This window comes from Peromyscus eremicus, chromosome 22 (genome assembly GCF_949786415.1).
Source record: "Peromyscus eremicus chromosome 22, PerEre_H2_v1, whole genome shotgun sequence".
Taxonomy (NCBI): Eukaryota; Metazoa; Chordata; class Mammalia; order Rodentia; family Cricetidae; genus Peromyscus; species Peromyscus eremicus.
In genome coordinates, this window is record NC_081437.1 from 19,431,870 (window position 1) to 19,453,962 (window position 22,093).

At 40.9% G+C, this 22,093-nt stretch overlaps 1 protein-coding gene across 4 annotated transcripts in view; it reads left to right on the top strand.

Moving 5' to 3' along the window:
- Positions 1-22,093, top strand: part of Memo1 (mediator of cell motility 1) — a 101,199-nt gene that overhangs the window by 14,574 nt on the left and 64,532 nt on the right. The window lies entirely within an intron of this gene.

Here is a 22,093-nt window from a genome sequence, read left to right on the forward strand (position 1 = left end):
GGTGGCATGGCCCATCATGATCCACACCCTCAATTAGTAATCAATTAGTAATCAAGACAGTCCCCTACAGGCATGCCCGTAGGCCGGTTTAAACTAGGCAGTCCCTCAGTTGAGGCTTCTCGGTTCAGATGACTCCAGGCTGTCAAGTTGACAGTTAAGGCTAGCCAGAGCAATGATACATGTTTTTCTGTCTATAGGTCACTAAGACTAGCCTAGGGTGTGATGACCGGGTAGAAGGACCCAAAGAATTCAGAAAAGCTGTTATACTTAAGGTTACAATTTATTATAGAGGAAAGATACAGATTAAAATTAGCAGAGGGGAAAGAAGTCTCTTGAAGTGGTGCCCAAGAAAAACAGATGGGCGGGCTGCTGTCCTTCCTGTAGTGTGGTATGTGACATGTATGAAATACTGCTTCCAGGGAAACTCATCTAGATGTTGGTGTTTAGGATGTTTGCTGGAGTTTACTCAGGTAGGTGGGGCATCTAAATGTAGGAGATGAGCAATTTATTTACCAACTGCCCTCCACCCTCTGAGGGGGATGCAGTATGGCTTAATATACCTTTAAAATGAAAAAGAATTCTCTGTAAATCACATTGATAGTAAAAACTGTCTGTAAACAGTACCTGAGTGTATAGTTCTGTGGTGTTTAATATACACACAATGTTTGTAGCCATTACCATTATCCATCTCCACAATGTTTTTTCCTTCCTCAAGTGAAAGACGCTGTCTTTATTTAAATAAGGACTTCTCGTTCTCCCCAGCCACAGCAACTATTCTGTTTTGTTTTATTTCATTGAGTACAGTGCTTTCAAAGTTTACCCACACTGTAGCACATCTAGAAACTTCATCCATTTAAAAATATTTCATGAACAATTTTATACACGTATATTGTGTATTTTGGTAATTTTCATCTCTCATTACCTTCTCTTATCTCTTTCTCACCCACACTGAATCCATTCTTCCCAACAAATACTCTCTTCCTTTTTTAAAATAAATTTATTTATTTCATGTGCATTGGTGTTTTGCCTGCATGTATGTCTGTTTGAGGGTGTCAGATCCCCTGGAGTTACAGACAGTTGTGAGCTGCCATGTGGGTGCTGGGAACCGAACCTGGGTCCTCTGGAAGAGCAAGCAGCCAGTGTTCCCAACCACTGAACCATCTCTCCAGCCCCCACTCTCTTATTTTCATGTCTGTTGTTTTATTTGTTTTGTGATCCACTGAGTTTAATTGGAATTCTTTGAAAGAGTGTGGGTGGGATATTATTTACTGGAGAATGGGCAGCTTAATACTGGTGGCTATATCATTGAAGTAACTCCTCTGCATCAGCAACCAATAATCCATGATGGGAGGTTGTTTGGTCCCATTAAGTGCAGATAACTACAGTTGCTGTAATTTCATGAGTACAGTGGCCATGTCATGTCCAGAAGATGTGTTTCATATCACTTCTACCACCTTCCACCTTGTAGTTCTTTCTGCCCCACCTCCTGATAGTCCCTGAACCTTAGAGGGTGTGATATAGATGTCCTGTTTGGGGCTGAGCACTCAACAGTTACTGATTCTCAGCACTCTGACCACTTATGAAACTCTGAATTAACTGCTGCCCACTACGAAAGAGGCTTCCCTGAGCAAGGCTGAGAGCAGCACTAATTCATGACTCTAGACAAAACATTGAGGGTACAGTTTGACACCAAACAACTCCTCTTAGAGCCTAGAACCTTCCCAGCCGTGAGTGTTTGACCAGGTTTAATGTACCAGGCACCAATCCCCTTCAGTGTAGTAGGCCACAAATTCAGTTAGAAAGCGGTCATGTTATCATTGTACCAGTCAGCACATCTTGCCTTGGAAGATTAATTAGTAATAATGTTAATAATTGTTGTTAGAGACAGGGTCTTCTTTATATCTCTGGCTGGCCTGGTATTCACTTTGTAGACTAGGCTGGCCTCAAACTCAGAGATCCGCCTTCAGTGCTGGTTAAATGTGTTATTTCAGTTATTTTTAATCCTGTGTATGTGTGTGTGAGTGAGTATAGGTGCCCATGCAGACCAGAGGACATGGATCCCTGGAGCTGGAGTTAAAAAGTAGCTGTGTGCTGCCTAACTCAATTCTTCTGCAAGGGCAACAAATTCTTAACCACAGAGCTATCTCTCCAGCTGTGTGTGTGTGTGTGTGTGTGTGTGTGTGTGTGTGTGTGTCTGTGTCTGTGTCTGTCTGTCTGTCTGTCTACTTTGTATTTTTGAGAGAGTCTCTCACTACTTGGTACTTGCTGGTGGAGCTCGATGGCTGGCCCTGTCTGCCTCCCCAGAGCTGTGCCGCTGTGCCAGGCTCTTGATGACAGTTGTAGGCATTCAACTTGGGTCCACATGCTTGTGCAGCATCCTTCACTTGGACCATCTTCCCAGCCCCCAAGGTTTTTCTTGTTTCCCTATCTTAATCATGTCCTTTAAATAGTAGCTATTGGAATGTCCTTTTCTGTTAAATGTCATTTTTATAATTTCTGAGCTGGGATATAATTGTTTTTCTTCTGCTGTGGGTCATGATTTTATCTCTGTCCCCCTCCCCGTCCCTCCCTCTCTCCCTCCCTCCCTGATAGTGATGGGACTTGAACCCAGGACCTTTCACTGAACTAACTACATCCACATCTACATTTAAAAAAAATGAAAAACAAAAATAGAAACAGTCTTATGTATCCCAGACTAACCTAAAATTTGCTCTGTGAGTGAGGATGACCTCGAACTCCTGATCATCCTGCCTCCACCTCCCAAATGTTGGGAATTAGGCATATACTATCACATTGGGTTTCCTACTTGTTTAATTCTATCAAACATTATGTTTTGGGGTTTGTTTTGAATTTCTCATAATAGGAGTGAGATGTTTCTAACCAGGAGAGTAGTAGCTTCAGTGATTTATGGCCTCTGAGGACTGGAAATTATTTTTTTTTACAAAAGTTGTTCTTTGTTTTGCTGTGTGGAATGTCACACTTAAAATTTTTTTTTTACGTGTTTGTGTGTATGGGTGTTTTATCTGTATGTATATTTGTGCACAGCTTATGTGCCTGGTGGCCACTGAGGCCAGAAGAGGGTGTTGCACCCGCTGGAACTGGAGTTACAGATGGTTGTGACCCACCATGTGGACACTGGAATTGAACCTGGGTCCTCTGGAAGAGCCACCAGTGCTCTTAATCACTGAATCTTGTTCCAGCCCCGGGATGTCACACTCTGTGCCTGCTGGAGGAAACAGTAACTCAAGTGAGAGTTCTTTCTTCATGAGTATTTTGAGGATGGGGTGCTGGGAATTGAACCCACAGTGAATGCAGGCGTGCGACCTTTGTAGCTGAAATTACAGGCAGTTGTGAACTGCCTTATCTGGATGCTGGGAATCAAATTTGGTTCTTTGCAAGAATTCTTAACTTTTTTTTTGTATTTTGTGTTTTGAGACAGGTTTTCTCTGTGTATCTCTGGTTGTCACTCTGTAGACCAGATTGACCTTGAACCCAGAGATCCGCCTGACTCTGCCTCCCAAGTGTTGGGATTAAAGGGTGCTCCACCACCTGGTGGTGTGCTCTTTCAGTCTTGTGTTTTGCCATGGGAAGTTTCAGGTCCCCTGGAACTGGAGTTTCAGATAGTTGTGAGCTGCCATGTGGGTGCTGGGATTTGAACCTGGATCCTCTGGAAGAGCAGCCAGTGCTCTTTCAGTCTTAACTGCTTAAGTTTCACTCTTTTTTTTTTTTTTTTTTCCCGGTTTTTCGAGGCAGGGTTTCTCTGTGTAGCTTTGCGCCTTTCCTGGAACTCACTTGGTAGCCCAGGCTGGCCTCGAACTCACAGAGATCCGCCTGGCTCTGCCTCCCAAGTGCTGGGATTAAAGGCGTGCGCCACCACCGCCCGGCTAAGTTTCACTCTTAACTGCTGAACCATCTCCAGTCAGTTCATGTTAAGTTCACGTTAAGCACATCCTTGCCTGTGCTGTAATCACAGCTCCATTTTATTTTATTTTTACTTAGGGTCTCCAGACTGGAACTCAGTATGTAAACCAGCAGGCTGGCCTCCATCTTGGAGTTTTCTCCCCTCCCCTTTCCCCTTAAGGCAGGTGTTTCTCTGTATAGCCCTGGCCATCCCATGACCAGGCTGACCTTAAACTCAGATTCCCCTGCCTCTGCCTCCTGAGGGCTGGAATTAAAGGCGTGAGCCACCACTTTCCAGGAGTGGTCTTGTTTTAGTCTCACCACATTACTCTGGCTGGTCTGGAACTCACACAGGTCCACCTGCCTCTGCCTCCTGAGGGCTGGAATAGAAAGGTGTGTGGCACCATGTTCCCTGGAGTGGTCCTCTTTACTGTGTCTCTTGAAAATACATTTTTTTTTTTTTTGGCAGGGGAGGCCTGGGTCTCAGTATGTAGCCTTGGCTGGCCTGGAACTCATGCACTATGTAGACTGGCCATGAGTTCAGAGAAATCAATCCACTTGCCTCTGCCTTCTGAGGGCTAGGGTTAAAGGAGTGCCCTACCAATCCTGGCCTTAAACTCTCTAAAAATTACATTCATTTGTTTATTTGGTGTGTGTGTGTGTGTGTGTGTGTGTGTGTCTGTCTGTCTGTGTTGTTGTGTATGCTGTGGCATGTGTGTGGCAGCACCTAGGAGACAACTTGGAGGAGATGGTTTTCTTCTTCTACCATTAATGGAATTTTCCCAAGGGCCTGCCTTGAGAAAACCCCTCCCAGAGTCCTGGGGGAAGATCCTACGTCCAGCGTGGGGTTATCTGAGGGAAAAGAATCCATGTACACCATGCTCTTTATCCGTTTACTTTATTCTTCTATGACAAAATTCTATTATATAGCTTCAGTTCCATCCTGAGTCTTGGTTCCTCTCTGTACCTACTTTTTCTGTCCCCTCATAGCCCTGGTAATAACTCAGCCTTATGCTGTTGGTCTCATCTTCGTCCTCCGATCCTTCGTCCTCCATCTATCCTTCGTGGTTCCCTTATTCCTGGCCCTGATAAACTCTACAAGAGATCTACTTTACCATCTACAGAAAACTGTCTTGTCCTTCCTCTCCTTGCCACTCTACTCTCTGCCCCTCTGGAATTCCGCTCCAGTCCTTACTGCACCTGGTTATGCAAAAAGCCCGGTTGTCCTCAGTCAATTGCTCTGGAGTGCCAGTAGGCCTGAAGGCAAGGGATGGTCTGAGCTTCACTTGCACAAGAAGCAAAGCTATGCATCTACAGACTACTTGTCTCCTAGGCTTAGGGAGGGAGTTAGTTACCTAGAGGATCAGCAGGTCTGAGAAGCTGGACTGTTTGCCAAATGGTCTAGTATTATATGGGCCCACAAGAATTTCATAGCAGAAGGCAGTTGAAATAGTAAAAACTGAGTTACACCAAATATTCTGTGATAGATGGCTTCCTCTAGAAAAATGCCTTGAAATTTCTAGGTGTGGCTTTAATACACAGCTGAATCTATATAATATATTCTTGTGGCCTGCAAGATACCGTGTGGGTCCTGGGGATTGAGTTCAAGTCACCTTCCCAGCCCTGTTTATGCCTCCTGAAGACTAGGATTGTAAGCATGTGCCACCACAGCTGGCTTTCCTTTCATTTAAAAATTTAAAGTATATGTGTGTGTCTATGAATGAGTTTGAGCACTTGAGTTCAGTCCTCGAGGAGGCAGAAGAGGGTGTGGGATCACCTGGTGGTTGTGAACTGCCTTCTGTGAGTGCCGGGAACTGAACACAGTTCTGGAAGAACAGGAAGAGCTCTTAACTGCTGAACTCCCTTTCCAGCCTCTTGGTTTTGTGAGTTCTCACTGTGTTGCTGGCTAGCCTGGAACCTGCTATGTGGTGTAGGCTGGCCTTGTATTTGAAGTGATCCATAGCCTTCCGAGTTCTAGGACAGACATGGGCAAACATGCTCCATGATTCTAAGAAGTTTGTGATGTTCAGCAATTTTTTTTCAGGGCTTCTGTGTGAATTGCTCTTATTATGTGCTTTTGGCTTGCTTCCCAGTGTATGCTTCTAATTGTTTCATTAATTCACTTTTTACATTGCCATCTTTTTACCCATTTTGAGTTTATGATAATTAAATTTCAGATATGAACCTACTTTATTGCCATTACTGTAATATCCCTTTTATATTCTATTTTGAACATGAAAATTTAGATTTATGATTATATTGAATTCTAGTGTTTGTGTCTCCCTCCAGACAGCATATTTGATTTCATTGCCTTATTCTTGGGTCTGTTAATACAGTTTTTATTATAGTAGTTGTAGAGTTACTATTATTTCTCTTCTGTTTCAGGAATTTCCTGGATACTTTTCATTTTTTTATTTATTTCATATGGGGTCTTCAGATGTACAACAACATGCCTTGTTATTTCCTGTTTAGTTTTTTTCTTTTTATGAGCTTAATTATTGGTTGCTTGTTTTACATATAAATTTAGAATTAGGCTTCCTACTTACTAAAACCAAAATGAAAGCACTGTTGCTTTTTAAAAAAATGTATTTATTTTTATTTTATATGCACTTGTGTTTTGCCTGCTTGTATATCTGTGTGAGGTGTCAGGTTTCCTGGAACTGAGTTACAGACAGTTGTGAGCCACCACATGGTTGCTGGAAATTGAACTCAGGACCTCTGGAAGAGCAGCCAGTGCTCTTAACCGCCGAGCCGTCCGTCTCTCCAGCCCCCTGTTGATGGTTTCTTTTACTCAGGTTTTACTAAGCTTATAAAGAAACTTTGAGAGAAATTATGTTTTTTAGTTTTTTTTTTTCCCTCTCTCTTTTTTTATAGACGTTTGATTTCCTAATTGTTTTTTTCAGTGCTAGGGATTGAACCCATGGTTTTGGGCCTACGAGGCAAGCGCTCCATCACTGAGCAGAATTCTAGCCCTTCAGGATTGCTTATTTACAGGGTCAGTTTTCTTCAGTAGGTTTTCTTAATTATTATATGCATAGAAGCATTTTGTGTATTAAAACTTTAGTGATTTTTTTATTGTTTTTAATAATTGATATTTTGTTCTGTTACTTTTCTAGGAATATAGTCATATTTGCATTCAGTGATAATTTTACCTACTTACCAAGTTTTTTGCCTTCAGTTTTTATTTTTTTTCTTCTCTAATAGTGTTCATTGGCTAGTACCCACCTGGAGAGTAACGTTTAACAGTGATGGCGGTGGTAGTGGAATTGCTTCATCTGTTATGCATAACAGGGCTTTGTTTACATAGCCGTTCTTCTTAAATTTTATTATATTTATTGAGTGTGCGTGTGTGTGAGTGTATGTGTACGTGTATGTGTACATGTGCCAAAGTGCCTTTGTGGAAATGAGAGGACACTTTGCAGCAATCTCTTTTCTCCTTCTACCATGGAAGCCCCAGGGATTGAACTCAGGTCACCAGCCCTGTATAGAACAGCCCTGTATAGAACAGCCCTGTATAGAACCTGTTTTAGACACACACACACAATTTCCCAGAGATAACAACTTATGAGTGGACCCTGAAGTTTCTCTAGGGGAAAACTTGTTTTCTCTCTTCCTACTACTTTCCCCTCCTCTAGAGCGAGAATGAACAGCAAAGTATAATTCTTACTCTAAGCCACTTGTTCTCAAACTGTAGATTGTGACCACTTGGATCAACTAAGACCATCCGAAAACACAGATATCTACATAATGATTCATAACAGTAGCAAAATTGCAGTTATGAAGTAGCAACAAAATAATTTTAAGGTTGGGGTCACCACAGCATGAGGAACCATATTAAAGGGTGGCAGCCTTAGGAAGGATGAGAGCCACTGAGCTAAGCAGTGATAAGATCTCTGTAGTAGGGTTCTCAGCTTCAGTTGAATAGAATGTGTAAGTGTTTTCTAAAGGTTCAGATTGTTAATACATTGGCTTCGCAGGCTATATTATAGATGCCTCTGTACCTATTCAGTTCTGTCTTTGAATTGTGAAAGTAGTTGTAGTTATTAAGTAAATGACTAGGTGGCAGTTTTTCAATAAAACTTTATTGACAAAAAAGATACGGCAATAACTCTGTTAGATAGCATGGGATGTTAATCATTATGGAAAGAAATAATACCCTTTAATTAGAAAAGGTGACATAAGTAATTTAAGAATTAAATTAACTGCAGCTCTGAGAAAAAGATGTGAAAGTTTACATATTACACAAGCTTCATCTGAAGTTGAAGTAGTCAGATTAAGTTATTTGTGACTGAAGGCATAGAACATAGTATAACATAGTATAATTTCCTCTCTCCGTGGTGTTTGGGAGTAGAACACAGGGCTTGGTTCTTGGTAGACAAGTGTTCTCTACAACTGAGCCATAAAAGAGTTGATGAAATAACTTATGCTCTTACTGCTTTTCTTATTTTATCAGTAATTGCTTAATTTATCCTTGTTTTGAGTTTTTCATGACTGATTTATGATATACTTAAAAAATGTTTTGCTGGGCAGTGGTGGCACATGCCTTTAATCCCAGCACTCGGGAGGCAGAGGCAGGCAGATCTCTGAGTTCAAGGCCAGCCTGGTCTACAGATCGAGTTCCAGGACAGGTTCCAAAGCTACACAGAGAAACCCTGTTTCAAAAAACCAACCAACCAAACAAACAAAAACCAGTTTTTCCTTGTGGGGCTGGGGATGTAGTTCAGATTTTAGAGTGGTTGCATAGCATATGTAAGAGCCTGGGTTTGATTCCAAGCACCACATAAACCAGGCATGCAAGCCCAATGCTTGGCAGGTAGAGACTAGAGATTAGCATAGAGTTTGAGGCCAGCCTTTGATACATAAGACCCTGGCTCAAAAACAGAACAAAAATACTCTCCCTTTTGCCTTAGAACTCAGATTGACAAGTCCTTATTTCCCGCTTTGAGTATTAAGTTGCTAGCAGTAGTGTTCTGTGTCATATCTAATAAAAGGGGAAGATTTGAGCTTTTTGTTTTTCTGAAACCAGAATAAGAAATAAAAGTTGAAAATGTATTCTAGGGGCCAGAGAATTGGATCAGTAGTTAAGATCATTGGCTGCTCTTCCAGAGGACCTGGGTTCAATACCCAGCATCTTCATGATGACTCATAATCATCTGTACTTAAAGTTCTGGGGATTCTGACACCCTCTTCTGGCCTCTGTGGGTACCAGGCATGCATGTAGTACACAGACAGACATATAGGTAAAATACCCAGACTTATAAAATAAAATGAATGAATTGATGCATACATGCTTTATGTTATCCATTGAGAAACCACTTGTGTGTGTGTGTGTGTGTGTGTGTGTGTGTGTGTGTGTGTGCACATCTCGCACATCTATGTATTTGTGTGTAAGTTGAGAGGTCGCCCACCCTCAAGTACTGTTCCTTAGGATCTCTCCTAACACCGCTCACCCCCAGGGGTTCATTTTGGGACCTGGAGCTCTCTGATGAGAGTACACTTGCAGATGAGTCACTCTCAGGAGGTCCTTCCCTCTCCAGTTAGAGGATTACAAAGCCCATTCTCCAGCAAGCTTAGCTTTTTACCTGGGTCCTGGGGTGTGTGATAAGGACTTTACTCACTGAGCCGTATGCCCAGCACACTCCCCTCCCCATCTCATTTTTATACCCTTCCAGTGTTCTCTTTCTATCAGGTGGTTGCTTTTATAGATTAGATCTCTGTCTGGTATTTGTGTGTTTTCAAGTATATGTGAACATAAGTCATTATTTCCTCCTTTCTAGCACATAGTATAATCAGTTAGCTGTTTCATAACTTGGTCTTTTTGTAAATTACTAATTTTAATAATTTGAGATCTGTTTACATTATAAATAGGGAATCTATTCTGCTTATGATAATCTTTTCAGGATCTTCAGAGGAAGACAGTTATGTATTCAGATAAAATGTTATTTGATCTTCATCACAATAGAAATTAATACTGTAAAACCTTAAAGATAGCCCCCCCACTCCCCTGGAGACAGAATTTCTCTGTGTAGCCTTGGCTGTTCTGAAACTCACTCTGTAGACCAGGCTGGCCTTGAACTCAGATCTGCCTGCCTCTGCCTCCTGAATGATGGGATGAAAGGTGTGCATCACCATCACCCAGCAAAGATACTTGCTTTTAATGTATTTAAGAAATGACAGAACACCTGTTAATTGAAATGACATTTTAAACCTAAATAATGATCTTGACAACAATAGTTGGAGTTTATCCTAATTTATATTTTCACAATGTGAAACAGCTGGATTCCCGTATTGATCCTCTTGTGATACATTGTTTTTCTTGAGGCATGTCGGTAGTGTCTGGCCCCATGTAGGTAAGTGTTTGGAAAAGGCAAAGTGTTTTTTAAAGACTTCCCACATGTCTTTTGATGCCATCCTGAAACTCAACCAATGGTAGTTTCCATTTAAACATCCTAGTATTTGCATCCTGTTGACTGACATTATTACACAGCATTTCGTGTAATGTGGAACTGTCAACAGAGGCAAGATGGTGCACTCTAAGGGTAGTTACTTAAGAATTGATTGCAGGGTAGAATTTGAAGCCACAGTAGTGGAGCTTTAATACTTCATTTTTATTAAGATCAGTTTGTGCGCCTTCTATTTTGAATTAATCTTTTGTCTAGCCAAGGTTTTCTTCAAACACCATGCCTTAGTCATTTGGAAAATGTTTATTCCTTGAGTTACAAGATCGACTAATTGTTTACACATTCCTTGCTCATTGTCAGAGATCACTCTTTACTATCACCATTCTCGTGAGGACATTTCTGACTCGGGAAGCTGTTGAACCCATAGCGGTAGGAGCAAGTTTTGCAGAATCCAAAGCCTGAAGTGTGTAATTTAGCAATAAATATTGTCAGTTTTTCCTTTGATGGGACAGGTTCTTTGTTCATTTTCAAGGCAATGTCTGCTAAATACCCAAGATGAAGTAACCATCATCTGTCAGTTGTTCTCTCAAGAAAAATGGTGTTGTGTGTAGTGGTTAGTTCCCTGGCAGTTCAGTCATGCCTTCCTTGACAAAGCCCTCTCCTGTTTTAGGGTGTGGAATATGAAAAGCTGTGCACCAAGGATTGAGATTGACTGTGTAATACTTCTAGCTTTATGAAGGACATTTCCTGTGTGAACCGTTAGGTGAAGTTACGGTGGTGAAGGATGCAGTGAGTGTTACTACAGTTTTTTGCATCTGTTCATAGGACATCTGAAGTTCAGATGTCCTCCAAGGTTGTCAAGGAAACGTCAGGGCAAATACCAGTCCAGGGAAGGCAACACACAATGTTTCAGTATTATGAAAAATTTGACCTGTAGTATAATTAACGAAAGTTGTGCTTCCTAGAAGTGTCCTGGGGATCCCGAAGAGATATACTTTGAGAACCCCTGAATTTAAAAATGCTTACTTCTGAGCCGGGTGGTAGTGGTGCATGCCTGTAATCCCAGCACTTGGGAGTCAGGGGGATCTCTGAGTTTGAGACCAGCCTGGTCTACAGAGTGAGTTCCAAGACAGCCAGGACTGTTACACAGATGAAGCCTGTTTTGACCCCCACCATAAAAAGCTACCTTCTTTCATAGAAGGAAAGGAGAGAGGTTAGGGATGTGCTTCAGTGGCGGAGCACTTGTCCAGCATGCCCGAGACATGCCATTAATCCATCACTGCAGGGGAAAAACAAAAACAAAAAACAAGTCTTGCTGTATAATCCAGGCTGGCTTTGAACCTTGAACTCTTAGTAATCCTTCTGCCTCAGCTTCTTGAGTGCTGGGATTACAAAAGTATTTCACCATGCCCAGCGTTTTCTTTTTTGAGTGCTAAGGATTGTCCATACTGGGGTATTAGTTACTTTTTGTTGGCTGTCATAAAACACCATGACCAAAAGCAATTTATGAAAGAAAGTATTTTAGTTTATGATTCCACAGAGAGGAGATCACATTTTCAACCTTAGAGATGAAGCAGAGAGAAAGAACTCAAACCGGGGTGAAACTGTATACTCTCAAAGCCCAACCCTAGTGACATGCTTCCTCTAGGAAGGCTGGCGCTTCTAAGGGTCCCATAATCTCACCATCAGCCAGGGGAACAAGTGTTCATATATTTAGGCCTGTGGAGGGCATTTCTCATGGAAAACTATTGAAAGGCAAATACTTTACCTTTGAACTACAACCCTAGCCCTTTAGAACTCTTCTAATAATTAATTAATCAATTAGTTAATTTTTATGACAGTTTTTCTACATAGTTCCTGCTGTCCTGGAATTCACTATGAAGAGGCTGGCCTCCAACTCAGTTTTACCTGCCTCTGCCTCTCTAGTGCTGGAATTAAAACTGTGTGCTACTGCTCCTGGCTAGAGTTCTTTATTGTAATGGTTACCAGCTTTTTTTTTTTTTTTTTTTAGGTATTTAAATTAAAAAAAATTAATTATGTGCATCTGTGTGTGGGTAGATGCATATGAATATGTTGGTTTTCCTGAGCTGGAGTTACAGGCATAGTGAGCTGCCTGATGTTGGTGGTAGGACCAAACTTGGGTTCTTTTGAAGAGCAGTAAGTTTTCCTACCTGCTGAGCTGTCTGTCTTCCAGGCCATGGTTATCAGTTTTAATCTTTCTCTATTCTTCTCCCTCAGTATACGCTGTGCAAGACTACATATTCCTTCCATTAATTACAGTGGCTTATTTTGATATAATTCTCAAAGGGACTATGAGAAAAGTAATTTATGTCACAGCTGATTTTGATATATTTTCCAGCTTCTTGAGATAAAGACTGATCAGAAACCCATTGAAGTAGAATTCTGTAAATGTGAGACCCAGATAGCTTTGGAAGAAAGAAATCAAAAATAGTTGTAGTACACAGCACAGTTAGATGTCTGTCTGCTGCTTTGAGCCTCGAGAAAGAAAACTGGATTATTGAGAGTAGAAGATGAGATCATCGTTATTACTTTAAAAAAAAAAATTACTGCTCACAGTTGAAGGTTACATCACCACTATGAATTTTGTATTTCTATCACCTGGAGCATCTTCTGCACAGAGCAGGAGTTCACAGAATGCTTTATGAATGATAGTGATTCATCTGACTAGTTGTTATTTGTCTGATACCAATTTTCTGAATAAGTGATAGCAAAGTTTATGTATTATAAGATCATATTTTCTTACTGTACTTGTCTCATAATTTTATATCTTAAAACTTAAAAAATATAAATCAGATAATGTGACTGTTTACCTGTTGTGGTTTGAATAAGAATGACCCCCATAGACTAACATTTGAATGCTTAGGGAGTGACACTATTAGAAGGTGTGGCCTTGTTGGGGTAGATGTGGCCTTGTTGGAGGAAGTGTGTCACAGGGGGCAGGCTTTGGGATTTCAAATGCTCAAGCCAGGCCCAGTACCTCTCTCTCTTCCTGCTGCCTGTCAATCCAGATGTAGAACTCTCAGCTCCTTCTCCAGCACCATGCCTGCCTGCACTTCGCCACTTCCCTCCATGATGATAATGGTCTAAACCTCTGAACTGTAAGCCATCCTCAATGAAATGTTTTCTTTGTAAGAGTTGCAGTGGTCATGGTTGTCTCTTCACAGCAATAGACCTTGACTAAGACAGTACCTTAAAACATTCAGCCATTTCTCTGTTGTACTTAAGTTTATGACTAAAGCTTACATTTGGCCTTTGCTTGCCTATCTTAAATTAATTGTCTTTATCATTCTTTCCCTTGGTTCACCATGTTTATTTACTTATGTGTGTGTAGGTCAGAGGTCATTGTTGGATATTTTTTTCAATTACTCATTGCCTTAGATAGGGTCCTTTGTTGAACCTGGAGCTCATTGTTTGAACTAGATTGTCAGGCAAATGAGATCCAGGGATCTGCTTGTTCCTGAACCCTCACTAGGACTGCAGTTACAGATGTGAGCCTCAGTTTGGCTTTTACATGGGTCCCTGCAGTCTTCATGCTTCCACAGCCTCTGAGGTCTCATTAAAAATAACCTACTTTTACTTTTTGGAAGTAGTTACCTTTCCTCTACTGCACACAGAATAGCAGTGAGACAAACAGTTTTCCGTTTTAATGGTTTTTATATTATAATTCGAGGTGAGAGTATTTACTTGCTGTCTACCTGTTTTCCTTTGGAGTTTACCTGCATGGAATATAGATTTGTTTATCTTCACTGACATTTGCATAACTGGGAATAACACTGGTACATCATAGACATTTGTAAAAACTATTCAAGTCAGTGTGTTAGTCAGGAGAATATTTGGAAGACATGATTTTGGTTGCTCAAAGGTGACATCACAACTATTAATTTTGTATTCCCAGCATCCAGGGTGTCCTGATATCAATAAAGGCAACAGTTATATTTACTAATAATTAAAGACTTTAGTAGTTTTGTTCTACTAAGCTACTAGTTCAACATTACTTGTACATTGGGGTTTCTGATCTAAAAATTTGCCTCCAGAATATGAAGCTTTCTATTAATAGATGAATAAGTACAATTCTAAATATGTTCAAAAGAAGTATAATAAAGAATACTAATTTCTAATATCTTGTCACTTATAGACTCTATCATCCCCAAAGCTAAGAATGTCCTCAGCATCTTAGGCCTATAAACAGCTTTCTTGCTGGGTGGTGGTGGCACACGCTTTTAATCTCAGCATTTGGGAAGCAGAGACAGGAGGGTCTCTGTGAGTTCGAGGCCAGCCTGGTCTAGAGAGGGAGTTTAGGACAGGCTCCAAAGTTACACAGAGAAACCCTGTCTTGAAAAACAAACAAACAAAAAAAGCGCTTTTTCCATCTTGCTGTAACTGTCTCTCTGTGGTACCCAACAATGTATTATAAACTTGCTTTGACTTACGACTTTCTATGTTGTATAAAACTTACTGAAACTATTTCCACATTGGTACATTGCAATTTGGGTAGCCTAAATCTGTGTTCCCAGGCAATGGTTACTCAAAATGGCCTAAGAAGAAATTTTTATTCTCCTAAAAAAAGAATATTAATTTCTGATGAAAAATAATCATGTAAATAAGAAATATAAAACTATTGCTATTTGTTTATATGTATGTTGGAAGTAATTTTTTGATTATTACTTACTTTGATTATTACTTCTGTTGTTATATTTTTATTTATTTAGTGTGTGTATGTTTGTGGACTTGTACATGTTTGGTTTGATATTTATCCTCATTCTAAAAAACCCTAGAATTTTGAGCTGGTCATGCTTATTACTAGTCCCTGTCCCGGCCGTCTGTAACACCCCCCCCCCCCCCCCCCCCCCCCGAGGGTTTTTGAGACAGGGTTTCTTTGTGTAGCCCTGGCTGTCCTGGAACTAGCTCTTCCTTTGGGTAGACTAGGCTGGCCTGAAACTCAGAGATCGATTGCCTCTGCCTCCCAAGTGCTGAGATTAAAGGCGTGTGCCACCACCACTACCCATCTTGGACTGGTATTTTACAGGTATCTCAGTCTGTCCTTGAACTATGATCCTATTGTTCCAGCTACTTCACTGCTGGAATTACAGGCATGTGTACTGTCTTGCCTGAATAAGTTTTCAAGAATTATTGTCAAGTATTTTGCTAAATGTTGTATGAGGTTCTCCTTCTCATGACTAGATTGGAGCTCTAGATTTTGGGAATAAATAGTACAGAGGCAAAATTACTTAATTATATTTTGAGGATACATAATACACGTCCTGGTGAAGTTAACCTTGACCTTTGGTTTAGGTAATGAGTATTTTTTCCATGTTTCCCTGCTGTATAAAGTTACTGTCTTTCCATTTCCATATTCTAGTCTTTGGATGTATGTCATTAAAGTTCAGCTCACACTTTGGAGAGGGAAATACCTAGATACTTTTTTTTTCTTTCTTTCCGAGACAGGGTTTCTCTGTGTAGTTTTGGTGCCTGTCCTGCTCTGTATGTAGACCAGGCTGGCCTCGAACTCACAGAGATGAGCCTGGCTTTGCCACCACTGCCTGGCTTTTCTCCCACTTCTTTATTCTATCACTTATTAATGTCATATAGATTGAGGTTTGTGTATGTATTTTGTGTTCAAATCTTTCTATTGTCAGCTATTAGGAACATTTTTCAGATTGGTCCCTGCATCCCTTTGATGTGTTGCATCATTTAGAGTTTTAGTTTTCCTTGTCTTGTACTCAACTCTACTAGTTCTCCTTGTACGCTGCCCTAGTCATACACTGCAACCTTTCTCTCCCAGAAGTTATTTCACTGGGAAATAATGTTCAGAAACTAGAAACTGGGCACTTGGTGACTATGAATACAGGATGTACTGCTTTTAGAAGCCTGAATAGTGGATAGAGGATAGGAACTATATTCATTTACAATATCTCATACATAAACATCTCTAATTCTTTATCCATTTGTGCATATGTTAAACTAAATCTGAGTTTATACTCATTATTTAAACTATAATGCAGCACTTCTTGCTTGTCTGTAACATCTTCAACAGTAGGAAACCTAGCTCACACACATCCTGATGATTCATTTACTCATTTGTTCCACCCACTGACAGATGTAAGACGGGTTTACAATTGTCAAACCATTGCTTTGTGTGAGACAACTTAACAACTGGAGTATAGCTGACAATTTATGCCTTTGTCTTTAGCCCTAACTTATGTTTCTTTCCCTCTCCCCCCTTCATTTTCTCTCTACATCCTTCCCTCCCTCTCAGCCCCCCCCCTTTTTTTTTAAAAGGATCCTCTTACTTAACCTAGGCTGGCCTTGAGCTCATGGCATTCCTACTTCCTGTGCTCCTCAGTACTGGGTTAGACTTGGCTGCCCTTAGCATTTTTAATCAGAGCATCATTTTATAGTAACTTTGGAAAGGTGGCTTAACTTTACATTTGTGCTCCTCCCCCCAATAAATGAGATAGTGGTATTTATTTGTAATATAGTAGGTGTTAATCGGCTGCGCTGTGTTCTTACCCTGCAAGGAAATGTCACGAAACACGACAGAATCTGCTAATAAGAGTTTTATTAAAGATAAGGGGACAGAGAGTGAACAGGCCTGTAGGAAACACGTGTGTGGAGAAGAAGGAACCGGGAACATGGCGCCGGATTTTAAAGGCTGGGCGTGCACAGATCAGCGTCACTACTCCATGCAAGCGCGTAGATCACATGGCCACGTTGCGTGCCTACATTGCCATGCAACCTCACGGATCGTGGTCACGCGAGACGCTCTGACCCAGAAATGACTATCTTGACCTGGACCTCGCTAGGCGGAAGTGTCTGCATATGCGAACACACCCGACCGTGGGGGCTGTTGTAAACCCTTCAGTAGATACTCATTTAAATTAAACACTTAACAGAATTTGCTCTGGAATATTTAGATACACTATTATGATCTTTTTGTTTAGCTTATATTCATGTAAATTTTTTTTTTTTTTTTTATAATTTTTTTTCTTTAGGTTTGAGAAATGAGAAATGTGCCTATTTAAAGACTTTGGAGAGATGTAACCATTTGGTAGAGATCCTGTCTTGCATGAACAGGGCCCTTAGTTCCATCCTCACTGCTGGCAACAAAACAAAACAACTTTGTGTGTTTGTAATTTCTTTTAGATGTTATTGGATCTGTTTTTCCCCCCTCCCAATCCCTTTCTCCTTTCTAAATTGTTGCTTAATCTAGTGTGTATTTGGAGAGCAAATTTGTTAGAATTTGGTGAGATTGAATCTTGAGATTATTCTTGAGTAAATTTCTCATTATAGACTCAGACATGGACTTTTGTCAGTGCAGACGCTTTTCTCTTCTGGCTTTTGCTTGTGGCTTTACAAGCAGAAAATACTTGGGAGTTGGCCCTGTGCTTGGGCGTGGGAGAGCTGGCCTCACCCCTTGCCCAATACCACAGGGCTCTCCACAGTTGATGGCTTCTGGTGGGGATGCAGGTAGAGAAAGACACACCTTTCCTTGGGGGTTGGCCACTAGGAGTTTGACCATGCTCCAATGGACAACACAAAATGGACTTTTTCAGGGGGTCCTGGGGTGCATAATATGAGATTCCCAAATAATCAATTTAAAAAAAAAAAAAAAAAAGAAGGAACAGGGCTAGAGAGATAGCTCAGCTTTTAAGAGCACTGTCTGCTCTTCCAGAGGACCCAAGTTCAATTTCCAGCACTCACATGGCAGCTCACAACTGTCTGTAACTCCAGTTCCCGGGAATCTGACACTCTCACACAGACAGACATACAGGCAAAATACCAATGTGCTTTGGGCTGCAGGAATATGAAATAGAGATTCAGCTGTATATGATAAAGCTATACCTAGAAGGATCAAGGAATCCCCTGCAAGAGAAGCTAAAATTAAAAGGATATTTGGTATTATTTGGCTTTTTATCTTTTGCTATGAATTTCAATTGTGCTCATAACTTCCCCAAGAACTTTTTTTTTTTTGGTTTTTTTCAAGACAGGCTTTCTCTGTGTAGTTTTGGTGCCTGTCCTGGATCTCGCTCTGTAGACCAGGCTGACCTCAAAGTCACAAAGATCTGCCTGGCTCTGCCTCCTGAGTGCTGGGATTAATGACATGAACCACCACCTGGCCTCCCAAGAACGTTTAACAGTGTATTTTATCTGAAGTTCTTCTCAAGCATCCTAGGTCAAAAAACAGGTCAAAAATGCTGTCTTCTGAATTAAGGTAAACACCCTTAGGGAGACACCACCTGCCTCCTAGGCATAGCTTTGTTTCTTGTGCAAATGAAGCTCAGACCCTCCTTTTTCTCACAGCACAAATGGCATTTCAGAGCAGTTGAGTCAGAACAAAAGGGCTTTTGGCATACCAAGTGCAATATAGTTATGAGACAGGTTTCCTAGCTTTGATCAGAAGTGCCAGTATATGTCGTCCTAGGAAAATAGAGGCAGTTTTATTATAGTGACTTATAGACTCTTTTACCTAACCACCTGTAAGATTGTAGTTTGAGCACATTTATGGTAGACTTGTAACATTTCATCTAATCACTTATAAGAATATATTTTGAGCACATAAATCCTCTGACTTATTCCAGGCCTTATCTGACCCCACCTCCTCTATTCACTCCCCTTTTGGATTGCAAATAAAGCTGTCACAGCTCTGGTAGGATGGAAGCTTTGTATTGTATTGTAAGAGTCAGGCTGCTGGTAGGGCTGAGACCAGTTCTGGAACAGTAATGGGATAGAACCAAGAAATGAAGATGAGGATGAGGCAAAAAGAACTTAGTTAGAACTGGGATAGGACAGGAGGAAAAGGGACAGAGAGGAGCAGAATGTGAGAACAGAACTGAAGCTGTGTAGATAGACTTTTGTCTTTGAGGAATAAAGTAGATGAACGAGAGCACAGTGTTCTTAGATTATTTTCCCTCCAGATTACCCCTGCTGTTTGTTAGTAGTGTCTCTTCTGGGCCCCTGGGAAGGAAAACAAAGAGGCTGGACCTCAATAATTTCCAAAACCAATGCACATAAAATAAAAATAAATCATTTTTAAAAAAGGAAGAATATTTGGAGTTTGTATATGAAATTGATAGGTAACACAGTGTTGTTGAAAATTAGGCTAAATGTTGCCAGAAATCACACGTCAAGTGATTGTTTTTTAACATTTGGATACATAGGAGGATAACACTGTGAGATACTTTAGTGTTGAGATTATAAATCAGAGAGTTACTGCAGGAAAGGAAGAAACACAGAGCTTTAGCTGCCACATAGCCAGATGTCTGTGGGACAGTAGGTTGAGGGAACTGGGGAGCCCTAACTACTCCACTGATAAAGTGGTGCTTGCTGGAGGGAGGCTGTCTTGAGCGTAGTCCTGGCCCCACAGCAGGTCTAGTGGATCAGTCAGACTTCTCCAGTTTTTGGATTGTGAGCTTACATAGTTTTCATAAAATTGTAGAGGTGATTCTGATGGGTACTTTTGCTCTAATGCTTTGACATGACATGATTTTTAGTTTTTGCTCCCTTTAATTGATGCTGTTGACCAGTTTAAAGCTGCATAATGAAGATAAATGGGAGGGCCAGCTGGACACTGTTTGTCTAGACCTCATTTCTGCTTTGAGTAAAAATCGTGTAGTGCCCCCTACCCCTGAAACTATCTTTTTTGAGACAGGGTTTGTCTGTGTAGCTTTGGAGCCTCGAACTCCAGAGATCCACCTGCTTCTGTCTCTTGAGTGCTGGGATTAAAGGTATGCGCCACCACTGCCCGGCTTGTGAAGCTATCTTATTGGCTGCTGGCCAGCCTAAAAATCAGATCTTCTAGGAGTTCAGACCATGTTTTGTGATGTATTTGTTAAATTACTGATCCTGTGGCTCAGGCTGACCTTGTGATCCTCCTGCCACAGCTTTTCTGAGTGCTGTGCCCAGCTTGGAACTTAAGTTCCAGTGAGAGTCTGGTGTTTACTTTCATTGTGAAATGGCACATTGGAACTCCTAAAGGAGCCTGGTGTGGTGGCAGGCTGAGACAGGTGGATCCCTAAGGTGAGGCCGGCTAATCTACATAGCAAAAATTCTACACAGAATTCCTGTCTTCAGCCCGCCCCCCAATAACTCTAGAAGGAAAAGGCTGTATTTTATGTTTCTAAGCAAATTATCAAGGCAATTTGTAATCCTAGTAAAGTCAAATGTTGAGTCTTTAGAAATTTTCTGTATTTACTTATACTTAGTCTGTTTTCTAAACATCTTACTGATTTTGATAATAAGTTTTTTTTTTTTTCTTGTGATAAAGTCTTCTGTAGCCCAAGCTGGCCTTGAGCTTCTGTATAGTTAAGGTTGATCTTGTGCTCCTGATCCTTCTGCCTGTGCTACTGTGGCCCTCTCTTTTGAAAATTAAGTACTTTATGGATCAGAATTATATTGTCTAAATTGGAAATGTATGTAACCAAATTTTATTCTTACACTTTCTGTTTTGAGAGACATGGTGTATTGATTACTTTTCTATTGCTGTGATAGAACGCCAAGGTACCTTACAAAAGGACAGTTTATTTGAACTTAACGGTTCCAGGTAATAAGAGTCCATCACGTCACCATCATGGTGGTGAAGCATGGCAGCAGGCAGGCATAGTGACTGGAGTAGCAGCTGAGAGAGTGAACTGGTGTGTCATAGAGCTTTTGAAACCTTAAAATCTGCCCCCAGTGACATACTCAACCATCAAGGCCATATCTAAACCTACCCAGACAATGCTATCAATTGGAGACCAAGACTATGGAGGATGTCTCATTCAAATCACCATACATGGTCTGGCTGTTGTTGATCAGGTTGGTCTTGAACTTGACCTTGCTCAGTCTCCTGAGTAGCTGGGACTACAGTGTGCTGCTGTGGCCATCTGGAAGGCTTTTAGTTTCAGCTTGCTAGTGCTGTTCATTAGTGTCTTGGTAGTTTAAATTCTATTCTGTGTGTGTGCATGTAAATATATGTACACGTGCATGTGGAGGCCCAGGATTGTTGTTGAATGTCTTTTTCAGTTATTCTTGTCTTTATGTATTGAGGCAGGCTCTCACTGACCTGGGAGCTTGCTTTTTCTGCTCTTTTGGTCAGCCATTCTGCTCTGATGAATCTTGTCTCCCTCCTGTATTCTGAGATTACAGGTGGGCCGCCATAGCTGCATTACTTTCATGTCATTTCTGGGGATCCAGATTCTGGTCCTTACACTTGCAAAGTCATATTTTACCTGCTATGCCATCTCCCTATACCCTGTATTTAAATTTTTCCATTTAAAATTTTCTTTTTTGAGATAAGTTTTACTATGTACTGCTGGTTGGCTTGGAACTCATTATGTAGACCAAGCTGGCTTCAAACTCGAAGAGATCCACCTGCTTCTAGGATTAAAGGCATATGTCACTACACCCAGCCTTAAAAATTTGCCATTTAAAAAATTTCATTTGGGGTGTGTGTGTGTGTGTGTGTGTGTGTGTGTGTGTGAGAGAGAGAGAGAGAGAGAGGGAGGGAGCCATCATCCAATGATCTGAGGACTATTTTGAGGGAGTGGGTCCTGGGGAATCAAACTCAGGTCACCAGCTTGGTGATAGGAACCTTTAACCTGCTGAACCATCTCTCTCTCCTGCCCTATAAGTTTTGAACTCAGAATTGCTTTTTTTTTTTTTTCTACATTATCTTTTCCCCAGTGTTGAGTCGTAGAACATTAATTTCAGGAAAAATGCTTATTAACATAATTGAAATTAGCTACAGCAAGAGTAGCTTAAGAAATATTTATCTTGATTCAAGTAGTGCACAA